Source organism: Erpetoichthys calabaricus, chromosome 5 (assembly GCF_900747795.2).
Source record: "Erpetoichthys calabaricus chromosome 5, fErpCal1.3, whole genome shotgun sequence".
Lineage (NCBI taxonomy): Eukaryota > Metazoa > Chordata > Cladistia > Polypteriformes > Polypteridae > Erpetoichthys > Erpetoichthys calabaricus.
Genome location: NC_041398.2, coordinates 21,907,428 through 21,929,022, shown reverse-complemented (window position 1 = coordinate 21,929,022; position 21,595 = coordinate 21,907,428). Strand labels below are relative to the sequence as shown.

General features: G+C 42.5%; 1 long non-coding RNA gene and 9 other non-coding genes across 10 annotated transcripts; 9 read left to right on the top strand and 1 right to left on the bottom strand.

Moving 5' to 3' along the window:
• Window positions 1-4,543: 4,543 nt before the first annotated feature.
• On the top strand, window positions 4,544-4,614 carry trnag-gcc (transfer RNA glycine (anticodon GCC)). Its single transcript has one exon. It is a non-coding gene; the product is annotated as a tRNA-Gly (tRNA).
• A 2,276-nt stretch (window positions 4,615-6,890) lies between these two features.
• LOC127527780 (uncharacterized) lies at window positions 6,891-7,974 on the bottom strand. Its single transcript, XR_007934899.1, has 3 exons — window positions 7,794-7,974; window positions 7,249-7,363; window positions 6,891-6,954 (listed from the first exon to the last, which is right to left on the bottom strand). It is a non-coding gene; the product is annotated as an uncharacterized LOC127527780 (long non-coding RNA).
• A 4,205-nt stretch (window positions 7,975-12,179) lies between these two features.
• On the top strand, window positions 12,180-12,250 carry trnag-gcc (transfer RNA glycine (anticodon GCC)). Its single transcript has one exon. It is a non-coding gene; the product is annotated as a tRNA-Gly (tRNA).
• A 1,201-nt stretch (window positions 12,251-13,451) lies between these two features.
• trnag-gcc (transfer RNA glycine (anticodon GCC)) lies at window positions 13,452-13,522 on the top strand. Its single transcript has one exon. It is a non-coding gene; the product is annotated as a tRNA-Gly (tRNA).
• Window positions 13,523-14,717: 1,195 nt separating this feature from the next.
• On the top strand, window positions 14,718-14,788 carry trnag-gcc (transfer RNA glycine (anticodon GCC)). Its single transcript has one exon. It is a non-coding gene; the product is annotated as a tRNA-Gly (tRNA).
• A 1,201-nt stretch (window positions 14,789-15,989) lies between these two features.
• trnag-gcc (transfer RNA glycine (anticodon GCC)) lies at window positions 15,990-16,060 on the top strand. The gene has a single exon. It is a non-coding gene; the product is annotated as a tRNA-Gly (tRNA).
• Window positions 16,061-17,255: 1,195 nt separating this feature from the next.
• trnag-gcc (transfer RNA glycine (anticodon GCC)) lies at window positions 17,256-17,326 on the top strand. The gene has a single exon. It is a non-coding gene; the product is annotated as a tRNA-Gly (tRNA).
• A 1,191-nt stretch (window positions 17,327-18,517) lies between these two features.
• Window positions 18,518-18,588, top strand: trnag-gcc (transfer RNA glycine (anticodon GCC)). Its single transcript has one exon. It is a non-coding gene; the product is annotated as a tRNA-Gly (tRNA).
• A 1,188-nt stretch (window positions 18,589-19,776) lies between these two features.
• Window positions 19,777-19,847, top strand: trnag-gcc (transfer RNA glycine (anticodon GCC)). The gene has a single exon. It is a non-coding gene; the product is annotated as a tRNA-Gly (tRNA).
• Window positions 19,848-21,048: 1,201 nt separating this feature from the next.
• trnag-gcc (transfer RNA glycine (anticodon GCC)) lies at window positions 21,049-21,119 on the top strand. Its single transcript has one exon. It is a non-coding gene; the product is annotated as a tRNA-Gly (tRNA).
• Window positions 21,120-21,595: the final 476 nt, after the last annotated feature.

Sequence of the window (21,595 nt, the reverse complement as noted above, 5' to 3'; positions counted from 1 at the left end):
AGATAGATAGATAGATAGATAGAATCTATCTATCTATCTAACAGGCAGACAGGGAAGCTGCTACATAATAATAATATTAATACTATTATTAGTACATAGGCAGATGGACAGGGAATTCACAGAAAAGGGGCTATATTAAAATCAGGCAGAGAATACACTAGACAGATACATAACTATATTAGCAATATAGTTGCATTTTATATTTTTATCTAAAAAAATATATGCAAAATACTACAGCCTGTTTATTAATTGACAGATGTTTGAGAAAGGCAACAGGCAGTAACAGAATATACAGATGTGAAAGGGACTAGATAAACTGATAGATAGGGAAGGCACTGTATAATAGATATAAAACTGTCAGAATTAAATGGAAGGCACAATATAATACGCAGACATAGAATTCACTCTATAACAGCAGACAGAAAAGGCACTGGACAGATAACAGTATTAGACATACATTAAATTTTTTATACTGCATGTATGTGTGTATTTCAGCAATTCAAGTAAAAAAAAATACATGAAATAATGTATTAATTATCAGACGCTACAGCCAGGAAAGCAGGCAGAGAAAGTACAAATACATTTGAATGCAGTATAAAACAGACGGACAGTGCTGCCCTCTGTAATATCACAAGATCAAACTGGATTTATTAAAGGCCGACATCTATCTTCAAATCTCCGACGCTTGTTTAATGTTATATATTCACCAGCAAAATCAAACACCCCAGAGATATTACTATCATTAGACGCAGAAAAGGCATTTGACATGATCGAATGGAATTACCTTTTCACTGCATTGGACAAATTTGGGTTTGGCCCGAATATTTGTGCTTGGATCAAACTACTGTATACCAATCCAGAAGCTTCAGTTTGTATTAATAACATTTGCTCAGACTACTTTAAACTAGAACATGGTACCAGGCAAGGATGTCCCTTGTCGCCACTGTTGTTTGCAATCGCTATTGAACCACTGGCGGCTCACTGTCGAAATTCTCACCAGATAAAGGGGATTGTCAGAGAAGGACTGGAACAGAAAATTTCTCTATATGCAGATGATATGGTCTTATATTTATCGGACCCAGAAAACACTGTCCCTGCTGTTTTAACAGCACTAACAGAATTTCAAAAGATATCTGGTCTTAGAATTAATCTGAATAAAAGTATTCTCTTTCCAGTGAACTCACAAGCATATTATATTAGATTGGACACCCGTACCTTTTACCATAGCAAATCAGTTTAAATACCTAGGGGTAAATATCACAAGTAAACATAAAGCTCTTTATCAACAAAATTTTGGCGTCTGTATGGAAAAAATTAAGCAAGACTTGCATAGATGGTCAACCCTTCATCTCACTCTAGCCGGAAGAATTAACATTGTTAAGATGAATATCCTTCCTAAACTTCTCTTTTTATTTCAAAACATTTCAATATATATCAATAAATCGTTTTTTAAACAGTTAGATTCAATAATAACCTCATTCATTTGGAACTCAAAACACCCACGTATCCGAAGAGCGACCCTACAAAGATCTCAGGCAGAAGGTGGCATGGCTTTACCTAATTTCAGTTTTATTACTGGGCAGCAAAACATACAAGCCATAAAAACCTGGACACAAATAAATGCACATACACAGGCTTGGTCTGCAATAGAAGTAAAATCCTGTAGTACTTCTTTATATTCCCTGCTCTGCTCTCCAATAAATGAAAGTTATCGCAAATATACTAATAACCCAATTGTGCTTTACTCACTCAGAATATGGAACCAAATTAGGAAGCATTTTAAGATGGAAAATCTTTTATCAGTGGCACCTCTGCAAGAGAACCACCTCTTTCAACCTTCGCAAGTATATCCAGTTTTTAATACCTGGAAAAGTTTTGGGATTAAAATGCTCAGAGATCTTTATATAGACAACATATTTACATCTTTTGAACAATTACGTTCAAAATTTAACCTCCCAGCTACACATTTCTTTTACTATCTTCAAATTAGAAATTTTGTTAAACAGAAATTACCCGATTTCCCCCACCTTGCACCCTCCACAATGCTGGAAAAAATACTGCTCAATTCCGAGGAAACAAACACAATTTCCGCAATATATAAAATCTTATTAGAGTCCCTACCTTTCAAAGATCCAAGAGGACATTGGGAAGAAGATCTCTTAATCAATATATCAGAAAAGGAGTGGAAGGTAGCAAAGCAGAGAAATCACTCGAGTTCTATATGCGCAAAGCATAGAATTATTCAACTAAAAATTATATATCGAGCTCATCTGTCTCGCTTAAAACTGTCCAAAATGTTTCCAGGCCAGGATCCAACCTGCGAACGCTGCAACCAAGCTCCTGCCTCACTGGGTCACATGTTCTGGGCCTGCACCAAACTAACATCATTTTGGACAAAAATTTTTAAGTGCCTCTCAGACAGCCTTAGTATCACAATCCCTCCTAACCCACTAACAGCTGTGTTTGGTGTTCTTCCAGATGGACTGGAATTGGAGAAGGACAAGCAAACGGTGATTGCATTCACTACACTCTTGGCACGCAGACTTATTTTGTTAAATTGGAAGAATCCTAATTCTCCTCTTATAAGTCAGTGGGAAACCGATGTTTTATATTATTTGAAATTGGAAAAAATCAAATTTTCAGTTAGAGGATCTGTACAACATTTTTTCAAAACATGGCAGGATTTAATCAATATTATTTTAGAATAAGAGAAATAACTATTATTGCATTTAACTCCCTTCTCCATCTCTTATTTATAGAGATATTTACTTCTCCCCTTCTTTTGTCTAATGTTGCCTTATTAAAAAGCTTAAAGAAATTTTCCTTTAGCTAAGCTCTCCTTCTCAGGGGTGGGGTTTGATTTGTTTTCAAATTTGTTGGGTTATAAATTGATCAGTTTGTATGGAATGATTACAATGAAAATTAATAAAATAAAAATATTAAAAAAAAACAAAACAAAAAAACAGACAGACAGAGAAGGCACTAGACAGATAACAGTATAAGCTATACAGTAGTTTTATTTTATATATACTGTATATGCATTTTTCAACTCAGAGAATTATGTGAAAAAAAAAAATCATATATCAATCGACACAAGCTGCACGCAGGCAAGAGGGCAGCCAAGAGAGGAAAGGCGCTAGATAAATTGTATAAAACAGGCAAAAATAGCGACCACTTGAAAAGAGTATTAGGTATAATTAATGAGATCGTGAATGAATCAACAGAAAAAACCTACATTTCAACATTAACGATTAAGTTAAGAAAAACGTCTCAACCCGAGACAGTCTATAAAGGCACAAGTAGTAGGAAAGCAGGCAGAGTGGTGAAATGCGCAAGAAAAGGAAGAAACGAAAAATAGATTGCATCGATAGTGGTTTAGCCCTACCATAGACAATTAATGGGAAAGGTTGAGGGAGGTAAGGGTTCGATTATAGGCCAATGCAGAACAAATATCACAAGCGTCCGACCCGCAAAGCACGGATACCATTGCTCGTTCAAAACTGCTGCAGGTTCAATCACAGACCTAACTTCTACTTATGATCACGATATATCTCATTCCAACGGCATTACGCCTGCGAGAATGTCTCACTGCGACTGGAACTGAATGATGAGTCAGGAATTTCCTTTCCGTTTAGTCATTCTGGTGCACATATACTGTAGTTCTTCATTGAGCTAATATTAAAAGCCAAATTACCCCTGGGGGGATCTGTCGCATCGTATGATGCCTATAAATTATATCAGTCAGTCTAGATTTACATATCTTCATCAACCCAGATAGATGCGAAAGGAACTGTACAGGTACATTGAGAGAGAGAGAGATCGATAAAACCGAATAATCTCTACTTTCGCCATTAACTTCGAACAAGAATTCCAGCATTCCATTCTCTAACTTGGAGAAATAACCAAAGAAACGAACAACTCTCCAGCCTGTCCATGCACCGAGAGGCTTCAGACAGGGAGAGCAGCGAAAACCGCAGGACAGCGCTCCCCAAAAAAAGAAGTGTGGAAACAGACATGGCATCGGTATTTGATTAGGACTACTATAGAGAGCGCATGAGAAACGGTGTAGGGTGCTGTAACTAACGACAGCGTGACGGCCGGGAATGCGGAGACCGGAGTTTGACTCCCGTCCGTTGCGGTCTCGGTTTTAAAACTGGGATCTTTGTTCGTCTCTTTCTTGTCCGGGCCCCGCCCAGCACTCCATGGTCTTTGGAGAGCTTGTGCCGCCGTAGCCTGCTATTGCATCAGCCGCATATTCTGGAAACAGTGAACTGCAAGGCGGCGACCTGAATAACTAGTACTACCGTGGAGCTACTGAAAAATAAGTTGTCAACAGATTCCACATTTGTGGATCAGAATCCAACGCAGACAAAATCGTGATATTCATTGAGTTCTGAAAGTTTAATTCCATCCACTGTTCAGTGAGGAATAGAGATAAATGAGACAAGCTGACACTGCCTTTCAAAGCATGGACAGGAGCGCCAAGGCAAAGTCTGTGGTCAAGAAATATATTGCATCCGAATTGCGTGAGGGATTTCATCTCGCATTGGTGGTTCAGTGGTAGAATTCTCGCCTGCCACGCGGGAGGCCCGGGTTCGATTCCCGGCCAATGCAGCCAGACTTTTAAAACAGCTGTCACTTACATGTCCGGACCTCGCCTTGCACACCATACGCGTATTGGATTCTCTGCCGACGTAGCCCACACTTGCACGAAGAACAAACATCACAAGCGTCCGACCTGCAAAACCACGGATACCATTGCTCGTTCTAAACTGCTGCAGGTTCCATCACAAACCTAACGTCTACTTATGATCACGATATATCTCATTCCAATGGCATTACGCCTGCGAGAATGTCTCACTGCGACTGGAACTGAATGATGAGTCAGGAATTTCCTTTCCGTTTAGTCATTCTGGTGCACATATACTGTAGTTCTTCATTGAGCTAATATTAAAAGCCAAATTACCCCTGGGGGAATGTACATGCTGAATCTTTGGGGTAAGCTTGGACATGGGACTCCAAGCACCATTTGATATGATATGCCAGCAATGTCAAATAAAAAAAGCGTTTGACAGTCCTTTAGCATATTGTCATGCCCAATACTGACGGCCTTTACAGATGTTATCTGTGGTCAGACATGTCAAGTTATGAGCACTTCATTTAATTTTCAACAAAGATTTGACTACAGTAGCAGTCTTCAATACTCCCAAAAACTGACAACCATGCTCGGATAGGAATTTTTTCAGTCCTTTTAAAAATGTAATGTTGTAGACTGTTAAAAGCTTTTCTGACTTAAATAATTAACAATATATTTATTTTTTATCTATGCCTACGATTTTGACTACACATCACAGCTTGTGCATATCTGATGAGCGCCATTTGGACATTTAAGACAATACAACTTGAAGCCTGTCGTTGTTTGAAGGTATATGTTTCAGTTTTTATTAAAAAAGCTGTTGCATGGATGTGAGATCTTGAAGTGGAAGAATGTCTTTTTCCAGCACTGGATCTGAACCACTGTCACTACAGCATTTCTCATGTAGGTCTTGTACGGTTTTTAAAATCACTTTGACTTGCTCCATCATCATCTCCTGCTTAACCAGAATGTTTCGAAGAATGGCTAAAACAATGTACAAACACCACAAAATTAATATCAAACAAAATAAGATCATAATTGTCACAGACATTTACCAAAGGGGATGAAATGTAAACTATAAATTGGCAAGCATGATGAAAAGTGGAAAAATAAAGGAAACCGATGAAAAGAGAATCCATCCATCCATCCATTCTCTTCCGCTTATCTGAGGTCGGGTCACGGGGGCAGCAGCTTGAGCAGATATGCCCAGACTTCTCTCCCCGGCCACTTCTAGCTCTTCCGGGGGAATCCCAAGGCGTTCCCAGGCCAGCCGAGAGACATAGTCCCTACAGCATGTCCTGGGTCTTACCCTGGGCTTCCTCCCGGTTAGACGTGCCCGGAACACCTCACCAGGGAGGCATCCTGATCAGATGTCCGAGCCACCTCATCTGACTCCTCTCGATGCGGAGGAGCAGCGGCTCTACTCTGAAAACCTTCTATGATGAATGAAAACTTTGGACGGCGTTTTCTCTTGCCCGGACGTGGGTCACCGGGTCCCCCCTCTGGAGCCAGGCCTGGAGGTGGGGCTCGAAGGCGAGCACCTGGTGGCCAGGCCTGCACCCATGGGGCTCGGCCAGGCATGGCCAAGGAGGTCGGGTGCAGTGTGAGTTGGGTGGTGGCTGAAGGTGGGGACCTTGGCGGTCCGATCCTCAGCTACAGAAGCTGGCTCTTGGGACGTGGAATGAAAAGAGAAGGTAAAATCAATTTAGCTGTATTAATGAATAAAGGTAATGAAAAGTGGGTCCTGTGAGAAACATTAAATACACACACAAAGTTGCACAGAGTCATAATTCTTTTACTCAAAATGTAAAACATTTAGGGTAATTATTTTCATGCTTCACAGTTGAGTCTGGTTATCAGGGCTTTATTTAAAGTGACAAACACAGAGGCAGCTATATTAAAGAGAAACTGAGATAAAACACTTACGGCCATTAATGTCTTGATTTGGTCCATCATTTTGTTGTGAGGTAGACCAGTGTCTAAATGCAGTATTTGCAATTTCCACACACTCTGGGGTTAGGTGCTCTTCCACTGCAGATGCACTTTGATTTTTGTAATCATTTCTCAGGCTTTTCATTTCTTGAGTGCATCTTCCACATTCAGTGGACCTACATTCAGAATGTAGCTGAACACTGTCAGGTTGATGCATCCTGCACATTGATTTTGTATTTCGTCCAAGTTCTCCAAGGTCAGCAGACATCTTGGTGGTTGATTTTGAAAATTTTTGAGGAGGGGTTATCTTGCGTGGTGGAGGTAGATGGCTTTTGGGTTTGCTACAGACATCACCGTCGCTATCACTATGAAATCTTGTGTTTGCTCTTTGGGAAAAGATTAAGAAATTATTGACAAAATTCACAGTTATACAACATACAACTGTACAATTATGAGAAAAAATGCTTTACCAATTTAGACAAATTTTCATGAATTAGCCTTGTGGTAGTTATACTAAATTAAATTACAGTATATAAATAAAATGAGATAACTGGATCATTAAACTTAGTGTTTTCTCTTTAAAAGATCAAGTATTACAGCTTGAAAATTCACTGTATTAACACAAGCAACAGTCGGCAGGTGATGCTACAGTTCAAGCATATTAACTATTTCAGGCTTACATTTTCCTTCTTTTTGTCCTTTTTGGAATTTCATCGTCTTCTTCATCTTCTGCTGTCTGCAAATCTGAGTGTCTTTCGGCAACTGGAAGCTTCAGTCTTGCAGTTCTGTAATTATCTGTTAAATTCCAGATGTAAGATTATTTACTCTATAATAATATGGATATACAGTACTCAGGAATACAATTATACCAGGGTGGCACAGTGGTAGCACTGCTGCCTCGCAGTAAGGAGACCTGGGTTCCTGTCCCGGGTCCTCCCTGTGTGGAGTTTGCATGTTCTCCCCGTGTCTGCATGGGTTTCCTCCGGGTGCTCCGGTTTCCTCCCAAAGACATGCAGGTTAGGTGATTTGGAGATCCTAAATTGGCCTTAGTGTGTGCATGCGTGTGTACCCTGCGATGGACTGGAGCCCTGTCTAGGGTTTGTTCCTGCCTTGCACCCTGCTGGGATGGGCTCCAGCAGACCCCCGTGACCCTTTTCTGGATATAGTGGGCTGGAAGATGACATGATATGATATGACAATTATACCAAATATTATAAATACAAACCTGTCGTGTACATAACTTCAACCTTAAATGATTTCCAGTTTTCTTTCGGCTGCTCTTTATTTATTATAGCCTTATGGATATCTCCAGTTTTATATGGTGGCCAAGCACACACTCCATTGGATACCCAATTGGATGGCACCAACTCAACTTCATTGCATTCCGAAAAATTCACAATGTGATACATAGCCTACAAAGATTACTAAAAACAAAGATTTTTTTAAAACATTTATAAAAGTCCTTGATAAGTGCACTTACAACATGCATGCATGCTTACAATTACTAATCAAATATAAGTAACAATAATAATACATATGATTAATATATACAGTAAATTATATTAGTTAAACATGATTTCATTTGTACAGTTGAAATAATCAAATTTGCTTACCTAGCAACTTCACACACCACCATAAATCAGTCCAGAATATAAAGAATGCAAGTGGTGGGGTGATGAGAGTTTAAAAAACTAATTAGAAAAAACACTTATGAACTCTGTAACACAACAGGAAGGAACAAACAAACAAACAAAAAAATAAATACTGTACCAATTAATCTGTATTTACTGTATATGAAGTAGGGGGATTACAAGATAATTGTCATCTAGTGGCAAGCGGACATATTTCAGCATGCCAGAACCAATAGGTAAACACTGAAGATTTGAGGAAAGCTTGGACACAACAAAAATCCCCAGGCATGAAGAATCAATTGGATATTCAAAAAATATGGCCTTGTGTTGGTATTCCTGACAGATAACATATTCCGTCTTCATGCACAATTATATTTTGAACTATGACAATTTTATTATCAATTTTAATACAGGAATCCCCTGTAGAAACTTTGATGACAAATCCATTAAACTCCACCTCTTTAAACTGGAGTACTACCTCAAAGTGTAATGGAACTGGACCATCTGAATGTTGCATTTTAAACCTCTTTTGAGGGTGTATGCTAAAATCAGAATTTAAATGCTAGAAGTCAAGCTCTAAAATCCTACGTATAACCTGTGTTAAAGGACAGTGAGGTCGTCTAACCATTTTCTTTAGCTTTCTTAGATAATTGTCAAATGGACAACCTGATATAACATCCAAACTACCATGGACTTTAACATCTTGACTTAAATGAGTTAGCCCATGTACATTATAGCTGACAAACTCAGGACCATATAACTCACTAAAATGCTTGACAAATGCCACTAGCAGAGAGTTAGCAAAATCATTCATAGTTGAACAATACTCAGGACTTGCTAAAATGTATATACCCACAGAGAGCAGCATGAAATTTTGATACACCTCAGAGTGCAATATCTCTCTCAAAACAACTGGACCCGTGTACAATAAGAATTGTCTCAACACAGTTGCTTTCCACTGTAGTCTTTCAAAAACTTAACGGGGCTTCCTTGCAAACTCGTTAGGAATGAAACCACGTAACGCTACCAACTTATCAGAAATTAACGACACTTGACTGGCTGAAACACGGCACTGTAGTGGGCCATTGCTTCCTATCCACAAATCCAAGAGACGTCTCATTACTCCTAAGCATACAAGGTGCATGTAATCATGCGGGAATCCCTTAATCATATCTATGATTTCTGAGAGAGGTGAAGATTCTACATGGTGTGCATCATCATCTAATGTTTTAAATGATTCACCTGTTCGAAGACTTGCAGTGGTTTCTGGAAATGTCATACGGTGGTTTACATATACTCCTTTTTGTACACACTTATCACAACTGTGATATCCAGTGTGTGATTTTATGCCCTTAATAAAGGCTCTAGCAGGTGCATCACAAACAACTGAAGATAAAGTGATGAAAAATGTTTTTCCTTTCACAGGGAATCCTTTTCCAATTGTTTTTAACTCATTAACTAGAGCACTCAAGTATTCAGAAAGTGAGTTTGGTTTTGAACATCCACAGAACAATGCAATCAAAACTGGAATCTTGATATAATTCTTAACAATTCCAAGAACTGGCCAAAACTGAAGTGAAGAACTCTTAAAAATAGGAAGCCCATCAAAATTAAGTTGCAAATTAAAAAAGTGTGTCCACTTGGAACAGTTGACCATACCTTTTCAAAGAAAGCTCTCAGAGAATGTTTAATGCCAAAGTAATGAAATGAACCACCACCAAGCATTTCAACTCTGTAAGCAGTCTTAGTTTTCAGTAAGGACCTTGCATCTTTTGGCAAAAAAGCATGACTAATTCTGAGTATAGTTAGTAATGCAGATAAGGCAATTAAAGGGATACTGAACTGAACAGCCCAATTTCTCAAACTTGCCTGGAGGGTGTCCTGGTAATCGTTCTGCCCACAATCAAAGTTATCATCACTGTCACTCTCTGACTGACTGGATTCCAAATCATCACAAGAACAACCAAACTGAGAAGTTTGAATCTCATCCACATGTATTTCACTGTGAGTGCATCAATCCCACCACTAACCTGCCTTTCATTCTCCAATGAGTCTATCAACTTATTCACCCTCTTTATAGCCCTTTTTCTCAGATTAATGCGTTTTACATTCCATTTTGCCCTGTCCATATTACCATGAAATACCAAAATATACCTGTCAATGCCCAACTACTGTTCAATGCTGCAAAAGAAAAGAAAGGGGCAAGAAAATATTTATATAACGTATACATAGTGCTACGATTCAAGGCTTATACAGTGACAAACTACATTATGAGATACACAAATAAACGTTACCTCCGTCCTGATTGGAACATTGTAAAAAGCTCCAAATTGAGCACTCATTATTTGTCAAGACATACCTTAACAAAGTTTAAGTCTGATGCCACCTCCACCATTGTGCGTCTTTCACTCTATAAAAATAAACTCACATTCGCGAGTTTTTACGTTTGCACTTCCGCTCATGCTAACTAAACGCACTAACAGCGAAAAATCTCGGTGTTTCTAAGCGGTTAAAAACTTAATATATCACGTGCTAAAATAAATACCGAATTTTAACGTTACTTGCTTGCCTTCGTCACCGCTTATTATATTTAATATCTGGATATCATAAGTATTTAAGTAAAAAAAAAAAAGAAAGCCCGCCGAATAATTTAAAAATGGCTTATATAACAGTTTAAGCACGTTACAGCACCTTGCATACTATGCAATTAATTGGTTACGCTTTTCATAATATAAACATTTTAACTTAGCAATAATAACCAACACATAATATATTAAATAATCGAATATTAACTTCACCATCAGTCAACTACAAACTTTAGTGTCTGACTGAACGGGCAACTGTTCGTCACTCAAGCTGTTCCCTCATTGGCTAAGGTGAACGTCAGAAGGCAGGCCGATAGTTCTCTCAATGGCTGGCCACAATGTCAATCAAATAAATTACCTTTTTTTTTAAGCACAGATTAAGAAAATTCGAATCCACAAAAAGGCTGAAAGCAGTCATGGCAGATGCTGGATACTTGTCGAAAATTCTACCCGCCGTTTATAGTGTTTAAAATTTGTAGAAAGTTTGTAAAGTTCACGATATTTCATCCTTGAGATGTGTTTTTGTTTGTACTTGTCACAAAGAAACGAGATTTCTCAAATAAATAAATTAAAAAACTCCGTGGTCAGTCTGATATTTACACGCATTTTGTAGCCGGCTCTTAACCACACCATCTTCGATTTTGAAATGAAAAAAAAAATATATTGACATATACTAACTGTAAATATTGCATTTTATTTTAAAGACACCTCACCATGACCTGTCACTGCCCTATTCTGAGTCATGCATCCAATCGCAGAACTATGCTAATGGACCAGTACTGGCCCACATATGCCGTACCGGAAGCTGATTTGGCCGATTCATCAACTGTGTGCCACATGTGGCCCATATCCATCATGCCGCTGCCAGAAGTGAACCAGAAGTGCCAGTTTTAAAACAGATGTGGCAAACTTGCGGCTGCTATCTGGGAAGCGATCGACACCGTAACGGCCGGGAATGCGGAGACCGGGGTTTGACTCCCGTCCGTTGCGGTCTCGGTTTTAAAACTGGGATCTTTGTTCGCCTATTTCTTGTCCGGGCCCCTCCCAGCACTCCATGGTCTTTGGAGAGCTTGTGCCGCCGTAGCCTGCAATTGCATCAGCCGCATGTTCTGGAAACAGTGAACTGCAAGGCGGCGACCTGAATAACTAGTACTACCGTGGAGCTACTGAAAAATAAGTTGTCAACAGATTCCACATTTGTGGATCAGAATCCAACGCAGACAAAATCGTGATATTCATTGAGTTCTGAAAGTTTAATTCCATCCACTGTGCAGTGAGGAATAGAGATAAATGAGACCAGCTGACACTGCCTTTCAAAGCATGGACAGGAGCGCCAAGGCAAAGTCTGTGGTCAAGAAATATATTGCATCCGAATTGGCTGAGGGATATCGTCTCGCATTGGTGGTTCAGTGGTAGAATTCTCGCCTGCCACGCGGGAGGCCCGGGTTCGATTCCCGGCCAATGCAGCCAGACTTTTAAAACGGCTGTCACCTACATGTCTGGACCTCGCCTTGCACACCATACGCGTATTGAATTCTCTGCCGACGTAGCCCACACTTGCACGAAGAACAAATATCACAAGCGTCCGACCCGCAAAACCACGGATACCATTGCTCGTTCAAAACTGCTGCAGGTTCAATCACAAACCTAACTTCTACTTATGATCACGGTATATCTCATTCCAACGGCATTACGCCTGCGAGAATGTCTCACTGCGACTGGAACTGAATGATGAGTCAGGAATTTCCTTTCCGTTTAGTCATTCTGGTGCACATATACTGTAGTTCTTCATTGAGCTAATATTAAAAGCCAAATTACCACTGCGGGGATCTGTCTCATCGTATGGTGCCTATAAATTATATCAGTCAGTCTAGCTTTACATATCTTCATCAACCCAGGTAGATGCGAAAGGAACTGTACAGGTAGATTGAGAGAAAGAGAGATCGATAAAACCGAATAATCTCTACTTTCGCCATTAACTTCGAACAAGAATTCCAGCATTCCATTCTCTAACTTGGAGAAATAACCAAAAAAACGAGCAACTCTCCAGCCTGTCCATGCACCGAGAGGCTTCAGACAGGGAGAGCAGCGAAAACCGCAGGACAGCGCTCCCCAAAAAAGGAAGTGTGGAAAAAGACATGGCATCGGTATTTGTTTAGGACTACTATAGAGAGCGCATGAGAAACGGTGTAGGGTGCTGTAACTAACGACAGCGTGACGGCCAGGAATGCGGAGACCGGGGTTTGACTCCCGTCCGTTGCGGTCTCGGTTTTAAAACTGGGATCTTTGTTCGCCTATTTCTTGTCCGGGCCCCGCCCAGCACTCCATGGTCTTTGGAGAGCTTGTGCCGCCGTAGCCTGCAATTGCATCAGCCGCATGTTCTGGAAACAGTGAACTGCAAGGCGGCGACCTGAATAACTAGTACTACCGTGGAGCTACTGAAAAATAAGTTGTCAACAGATTCCACATTTGTGGATCAGAATCCAACGCAGACAAAATCGTGATATTCATTGAGTTCTGAAAGTTTAATTCCATCCACTGTGCAGTGAGGAATAGAGATAAATGAGACCAGCTGACACTGCCTTTCAAAGCATGGACAGGAGCGCCAAGGCAAAGTCTGTGGTCAAGAAATATATTGCATCCGAATTGGGTGAGGAATTTCGTCTCGCATTGGTGGTTCAGTGGTAGAATTCTCGCCTGCCACACGGGAGGCCCGGGTTCGATTCCCAGCCAATGCAGCCAGACTTTTAAAAAGGCTGTCCCCTACATGTCCGGACCTTGCCTTGCACACCATACGCGTATTGGATTCTCTGCCGACGTAGCCCACACTTGCACGAAGAACAAATATCAAAAGCGTCCGACCCGCAAAACCACGGATACCATTGCTCGTTCAAAACTGCTGCAGGTTCAATCACAAACCTAACTTCTACTTATGATCACGATATATCTCATTCCAACGGCATTACGCCTGCGAGAATGTCTCACTGCGACTGGAACTGAATGATGAGTCAGGAATTTCCTTTCCGTTTAGTCATTCTGGTGCACATATACTGTAGTTCTTCATTGAGCTAATATTAAAAGCCAAATTACCCCTGCGGGGATCTGTCGCATCGTATGGTGCCTATAAATTATATCAGTCAGTCTAGATTTACATATCTTCATCAACCCAGATAGATGCGAAAGGAACTGTACAGGTAGATTGAGAGAGATCGATAAAACCGAATAATCTCTACTTTCGCCATTAACTTCGAACAACAATTCCAGCATTCCATTCTCTAACTTGGAGAAATAACCAAAGAAACGAACAACTCTCCAGCCTGTCCATGCACCGAGAGGCTTCAGACAGGGAGAGCAGCAAAAACCGCAGGACAGCGCTCCCCAAAAAAGGAAGTGTGGAAAAAGACATGGCATCGGTATTTGATTAGGACTACTATAGAGAGCGCATGAGAAACGGTGTAGGGTGCTGTAACTAACGACAGCGTGACGGCCGGGAATGCGGAGACCGGGGTTTGACTCCCGTCCGTTGCGGTCTCGGTTTTAAAACTGGGATCTTTGTTCGTCTCTTTCTTGTCCGGGCCCCAACCAGCACTCCATGGTCTTTGGAGAGCCTGTGCCGCCGTAGCCTGCAATTGCATCAGCCGCATGTTCTGGAAACAGTGAACTGCAAGGCGGCGACCTGAATAACTAGTACTACCGTGGAGCTACTGAAAAATAAGTTGTCAACAGATTCCACATTTGTGGATCAGAATCCAACGCAGACAAAATCGTGATATTCATTGAGTTCTGAAAGTTTAATTCCATCCACTGTGCAGTGAGGAATAGAGATACATGAGACAAGCTGACACTGCCTTTCAAAGCATGGACAGGAGCGCCAAGGCAAAGTCTGTGGTCAAGAAATATATTGCATCCGAATTGGCAAAAAGATTTCGTCAAGCATTGGTGGTTCAGTGGTAGAATTCTCGCCTGCCACGCGGGAGGCCCGGGTTCGATTCCCGGCCAATGCAGCCAGACTTTTAAAAAGGCTGTCCCCTACATGTCCGGAACTCGCCTTGCACACCAAACGCGTTTTGGATTCTCTGCCGACGTAGCCCACACTTGCACAAAGAACAAATATCACAAGCGTCCGACCCGCAAAACCACGGATACCATTCCTCGTTCAAAACTGCTGCAGGTTCAATCACAAACCTAACTTCTACTTATGATCACGATATATCTCATTCCAACGGCATTACGCCTTCGAGAATGTCTCACTGCGACTGGAACTGAATGATGAGTCAGGAATTTCCTTTCCGTTTAGTCATTCTGGTGAACATATACTGTAGTTCTTCATTGAGCTAATATTAAAAGCCAAATTACCCCTGGGGGGATCTGTCGCATCGTATGGTGCCAATAAATTATATCAGTCAGTCTAGATTTACATATCTTCATCAACCCAGATAGCTGCGAAAGGAACTATACAGGTAGATTCAGAGAGAGACAGATTGATAAAACCGAATAATCTCTACTTTCGCCATTAACTTCGAACAAGAATTCCAGCATTCCATTCTCTAACTTGGAGATATAACCAAAGAAACGAACAACTCTCCAGCCTGTCCATGCACCGAGAGGCTTCAGACAGGGAGAGCAGCGAAAACCGCAGGACAGCGCTCCCCAAAAAAGGAAGTGTGGAAAAAGACTTGGCATCGGTATTTGATTAGGACTACTATAGAGAGCGCATGAGAAACGGTGTAGGGTGCTATAACTAACGACAGCGTGACGGCCGGGAATGCGGAGACCGGGTTTTGACTCCCGTCCGTTGCGGTCTCGGTTTTAAAACTGGGATCTTTGTTCGTCTCTTTCTTGTCCGGGCCCCGCCCAGCACTCCATGGTCTTTGGAGAGCCTGTGCCGCCGTAGCCTGCAATTGCATCAGCCGCATGATCTGGAAACAGTGAACTGCAAGGCGGCGACCTGAATAACTAGTACTACCGTGGAGCTACTGAAAAATAAGTTGTCAACAGATTCCACGTTTGTGGATCAGAATCCAACGCAGACAAAATCGTGATATTCATTGAGTTCTGAAAGTTTAATTCCATCCACTGTGCAGTGAGGAATAGAGATAAATGAGACAAGCTGACACTGCCTTTCAAAGCATGGACAGGAGCGCCAAGGCAAAGTCTGTGGTCAAGAAATACATTGCATCCGAATTGGCTGAGGGATTTTGTCTCGCATTGGTGGTTCAGTGGTAGAATTCTCGCCTGCCACGCGGGAGGCCCGGGTTCGATTCCCGGCCAATGCAGCCAGACTTTTAAAACGGCTGTCCCCTACATATCCGGACCTCGCCTTGCACACCATACGTGTATTGGATTCTCTGCCGACGTAGCCCACACTTGCACGAAGAACAAATATCACAAGCGTCCGACCCGCAAAACCACGGATACCATTGCTCGTTCAAAACTGCTGCAGGTTCAATCACAAACCTAACTTCTACTTATGATCACGATATATCTCATTCCAACGGCATTACGCCTGCGAGAATGTCTCACTGCGACTGGAACTGAATGATGAGTCAGGAATTTCCTTTCCGTTTAGTCATTCTGGTGCACATATACTGTAGTTCTTCATTGAGCTAATATTAAAAGCCAAATTACCCCTGCGGGGATCTGTCGCATCGTATGGTGCCTATAAATTATATCAGTCAGTCTAGATTTACATATCTTCATCAACCCAGATAGATGCGAAAGGAACTGTACAGGTAGATTGAGAGAGATCGATAAAACCGAATAATCTCTACTTTCGCCATTAACTTCGAACAACAATTCCAGCATTCCATTCTCTAACTTGGAGATATAACGAAAGAAACGAACAACTCTCCAGCCTGTCCATGCACCGAGAGGCTTCAGACAGGGAGAGCAGCAAAAACCGCAGGACAGCGCTCCCCAAAAAAGGAAGTGTGGAAAAAGACATGGCATCGGTATTTGTTTAGGACTACTATAGAGAGCGCATGAGAAACGGTGTAGGGTGCTGTAACTAACGACAGCGTGACGGCCGGGAATGCGGAGACCGGGGTTTGACTCCCGTCCGTTGCGGTCTCGGTTTTAAAACTGGGATCTTTGTTCGTCTCTTTCTTGTCCGGGCCCCAACCAGCACTCCATGGTCTTTGGAGAGCCTGTGCCGCCGTAGCCTGCAATTGCATCAGCCGCATGTTCTGGAAACAGTGAACTGCAAGGCGGCGACCTGAATAACTAGTACTACCGTGGAGCTACTGAAAAATAAGTTGTCAACAGATTCCACATTTGTGGATCAGAATCCAACGCAGACAAAATCGTGATATTCATTGAGTTCTGAAAGTTTAATTCCATCCACTGTGCAGTGAGGAATAGAGATACATGAGACAAGCTGACACTGCCTTTCAAAGCATGGACAGGAGCGCCAAGGCAAAGTCTGTGGTCAAGAAATATATTGCATCCGAATTGGCAAAAAGATTTCGTCAAGCATTGGTGGTTCAGTGGTAGAATTCTCGCCTGCCACGCGGGAGGCCCGGGATCGATTGCCGGCAAATGCAGCCAGACTTTTAAAACGGCTGTCCCCTACATGTCCGGAACTCGCCTTGCACACCAAACGCGTTTTGGATTCTCTGCCGACGTAGCCCACACTTTGCACGAAGAACAAATATCACAAGCGTCCGACCCGCAAAACCACGGATACCATTCCTCGTTCAAAACTGCTGCAGGTTCAATCACAAACCTAACTTCTACTTATGATCACGATATATCTCATTCCAACGGCATTACGCCTGCGAGAATGTCTCACTGCGACTGGAACTGAATGATGAGTCAGGAATTTCCTTTCCGTTTAGTCATTCTGGTGCACATATACTGTAGTTCTTCATTGAGCTAATATTAAAAGCCAAATTACCCCTGCGGGGATCTGTCGCATCGTATGGTGCCTATAAATTATATCAGTCAGTCTAGATTTACATATCTTCATCAACCCAGATAGATGCGAAAGGAACTGTACAGGTAGATTGAGAGAGAGAGAGATCGATAAAACCGAATAATCTCTACTTTCGCCATTAACTTCGAACAAGAATTCCAGCATTCCATTCTCTAACTTGGAGATATAACGAAAGAAACGAACAACTCTCCAGCCTGTCCATGCACCGAGAGGCTTCAGACAGGGAGAGCAGCAAAAACCGCAGGACAGCGCTCCCCAAAAAAGGAAGTGTGGAAAAAGACATGGCATCGGTATTTGTTTAGGACTACTATAGAGAGCGCATGAGAAACGGTTTAGGGTGATGTAACTAACGGCAGGGAATGCGGAGACCGGGGTTTGACTACCGTCCGTTGCGGTCTCGGTTTTAAAACTGGGATCTTTGTTCGTCTCTTTCTTGTCCGGGCCCCGCCCAGCACTCCATGGTCTTTGGAGAGCCTGTGCCGCCGTAGCCTGCAATTGCATCAGCCGCATGTTCTGGAAACAGTGAACTGCAAGGCAGCGACCTGAATAACTAGTACTACCGTGGAGCTACTGAAAAATAAGTTGTGAACAGATTCCACATTTGTGGATCAGAATCCAACGCAGACAAAATCGTGATATTCATTGAGTTCTGAAAGTTTAATTCCATCCACTGTGCAGTGAGGAATAGAGATAAATGAGACAAGCTGACACTGCCTTTCAAAGCATGGACAGGAGCGCCAAGGCAAAGTCTGTGGTCAAGAAATATATTGCATCCGAATTGGCTGCGGGATTTCGTCTCGCAGTGGTGGTTCAGTGGTAGAATTCTCGCCTGCCACGCGGGAGGCCCGGGTTCGATTCCCGGCCAATGCAGCCAGACTTATAAAACGGCTGTCCCCTACATGTCCGGACCTCGCCTTGCACACCATACGCTATTGGATTCTCTGCCGACGTAGCCCACACTTGCACGAGGAACAAATATCACAAGAGTCCGACCTGCAAAACCACGGATACCATTGCTCGTTCAAAACTGCTGCAGGTTCAATCACAGACCTAACGTCTACTTATGATCACGATATATCTCATTCCAACGGCATTACGCCTGCGAGAATGTCTCACTGCGACTGGAACTGAATGATGAGTCAGGAATTTCCTTTCCGTTTAGTCATTCTGGTGCACATATACTGTAGTTCTTCATTGAGCTAATATTAAAAGCCAAATTACCCCTGGGGGGATCTGTCTCATCGTATGGTGCCTATAAATTATATCCGTCAATCTAGATTTACATATCTTCGTCAACCCAGATAGATGCGAAAGGAACTGTACAGGTAGATTGAGAGAGAGAGAGATCGATAAAACCGAATAATCTCTACTTTCGCCATTAACTTCGAACAAGAATTCCAGCATTCCATTCTCTAACTTAGAGAAATAACCAAAGAAACGAACAACTCTCCAGCCTGTCCATGCACCGAGAGGCTTCAGACAGGGAGAGCAGCGAAAACCGCAAGACAGCGCTCCCCAAAAAAGGAAATGTGGAAAAAGACTTGGCATCGGTATTTGTTTAGGACTACTATAGAGAGCGCATGAGAAACGGTGTAGGGTGCTGTAACTAATGACAGCGTGACGGCCGGGAATGCGGAGACCGGGTTTTGACTCCCGTCCGTTGCGGTCTCGGTTTTAAAACTGGGATCTATCTTGTCCGGGCCCCGCCCAGCACTCCATGGTCTTTGGAGAGCTTGTGCCGCCGTAGCCTGCAATTGCATCAGCCGCATGTTCTGGAAACAGTGAACTGCAAGGCGGCGACCTGAATAACTAGTACTACCGTGGAGCTACTGAAAAATAAGTTGTCAACAGATTCCACATTTGTGGATCAGAATCCAACGCAGACAAAATCGTGATATTCATTGAGTTCTGAAAGTTTAATTCCATCCACTGTGCAGTGAGGAATAGAGATAAATGAGACAAGCTGACACTGCCTTTCAAAGCATGGACAGGAGCGCCAAGGCAAAGTCTGTGGTCAAGAAATATATTGCATCCGAATTGGCTGAGGGATTTCGTCTCGCATTGGTGGTTCAGTGGTAGAATTCTCGCCTGCCACGCGGGAGGCCCGGGTTCGATTCCCGGCCAATGCAGCCAGACTTTTAAAATGGCTGTCCCCTACATGTCCGGACCTCGCCTTGCACACCATACGCGTATTGGATTCTCTGCCAACGTAGCCCACACTTGCACGAGGAACAAATATCACAAGCGTCCGACCTGCAAAACCACGGATACCATTGCTCGTTCAAAACTGCTGCAGGTTCAATCACAGACCTAACGTCTACTTATGATCACGATATATCTCATTCCAACGGCATTAAGCCTGCGAGAATGTCTCACTGCGACTGGAACTGAATAATGAGTCAGGAATTTCCTTTCCGTTTAGTCATTCTGGTGCACATATACTGTAGTTCTTCATTGAGCTAATATTAAAAGCCAAATTACCCCTGGGGAGATCTGTCTCATCGTATGGTGCCTATAAATTATATCCGTCAGTCTAGATTTACATATCTTCATCAACCCAGATAGATGCGAAAGGAACTGTACAGGTAGATTGAGAGAGAGAGAGATCGATAAAACCGAATAATCTCTACTTTCGCCATTAACTTCGAACAAGAATTCCAGCATTCCATTCTCTAACTTGGAGAAATAACCAAAGAAACGAACAACTCTCCAGCCTGTCCATGCACCGAGAGGCTTCAGACAGGGAGAGCAGCGAAAACCGCAGGACAGCGCTCCCCAAAAAAGGAAGTGTGGAAAAAGACATGGCATCGGTATTTGTTTAGGACTACTATAGAGAGCGCATGAGAAACGGTGTAGGGTGCTGTAACTAACGACAGCGTGACGGCCGGGAATGCGGAGAGCGGGTTTTGACTCCCGTCCGTTGCGGTCTCGGTTTTAAAACTGGGATCTTTGGTCGCCTATTTCTTGTCCGGGCCCCGCCCAGCACTCCATGGTCTTTGGAGAGCTTGTGCCGCCGTAGCCTGCAATTGCATCAGCCGCATGTTCTGGAAACAGTGAACTGCAAGGCGGCGACCTGAATAACTAGTACTACCGTGGAGCTACTGAAAAATAAGTTGTCAACAGATTCCACATTTGTTGATCAGAATCCAACGCAGACAAAATCGTGATATTCATTGAGTTCTGAAAGTTTAATTCCATCCACTGTGCAGTGAGGAATAGAGATAAATGAGACAAGCTGACACTGCCTTTCAAAGCATGGACAGGAGCGCCAAGGCAAAGTCTGTGGTCAAGAAATATATTGCATCCGAATTGGCTGCGGGATTTCGTCTCGCATTGCTGGTTCACTGGTAGAATTCTCGCCTGCCACGCGGGAGGCCCGGGTTCGATTCCCGGCCAATGCAGCCAGACTTTTAAAACGGCTGTCCCCTACATGTCCGGACCTCGCCTTGCACACCATACGCTATTGGATTCTCTGCCGACGTAGCCCACACTTGCACGAGGAACAAACATCACAAGCGTCCGACCTGCAAAACCACGGATACCATTGCTCGTTCAAAACTGCTGCAGGTTCAATCACAGACCTAACGTGTACTTATGATCACGATATATCTCATTCCAACGGCATTACGCCTGCGAGAATGTCTCACTACGACTGGAACTGAATGATGAGTCAGGAATTTCCTTTCCGTTTAGTCATTCTGGTGCACATATACTGTAGTTCTTCATTGAGCTAATATTAAAAGCCAAATTACCCCTGGGGGGATCTGTCTCATCGTATGGTGCCTATAAATTATATCAGTCAGTCTAGATTTACATATCTTCATCAACCCAGGTAGATGCGAAAGGAACTGTACAGGTAGATTGAGAGAGAGAGAGA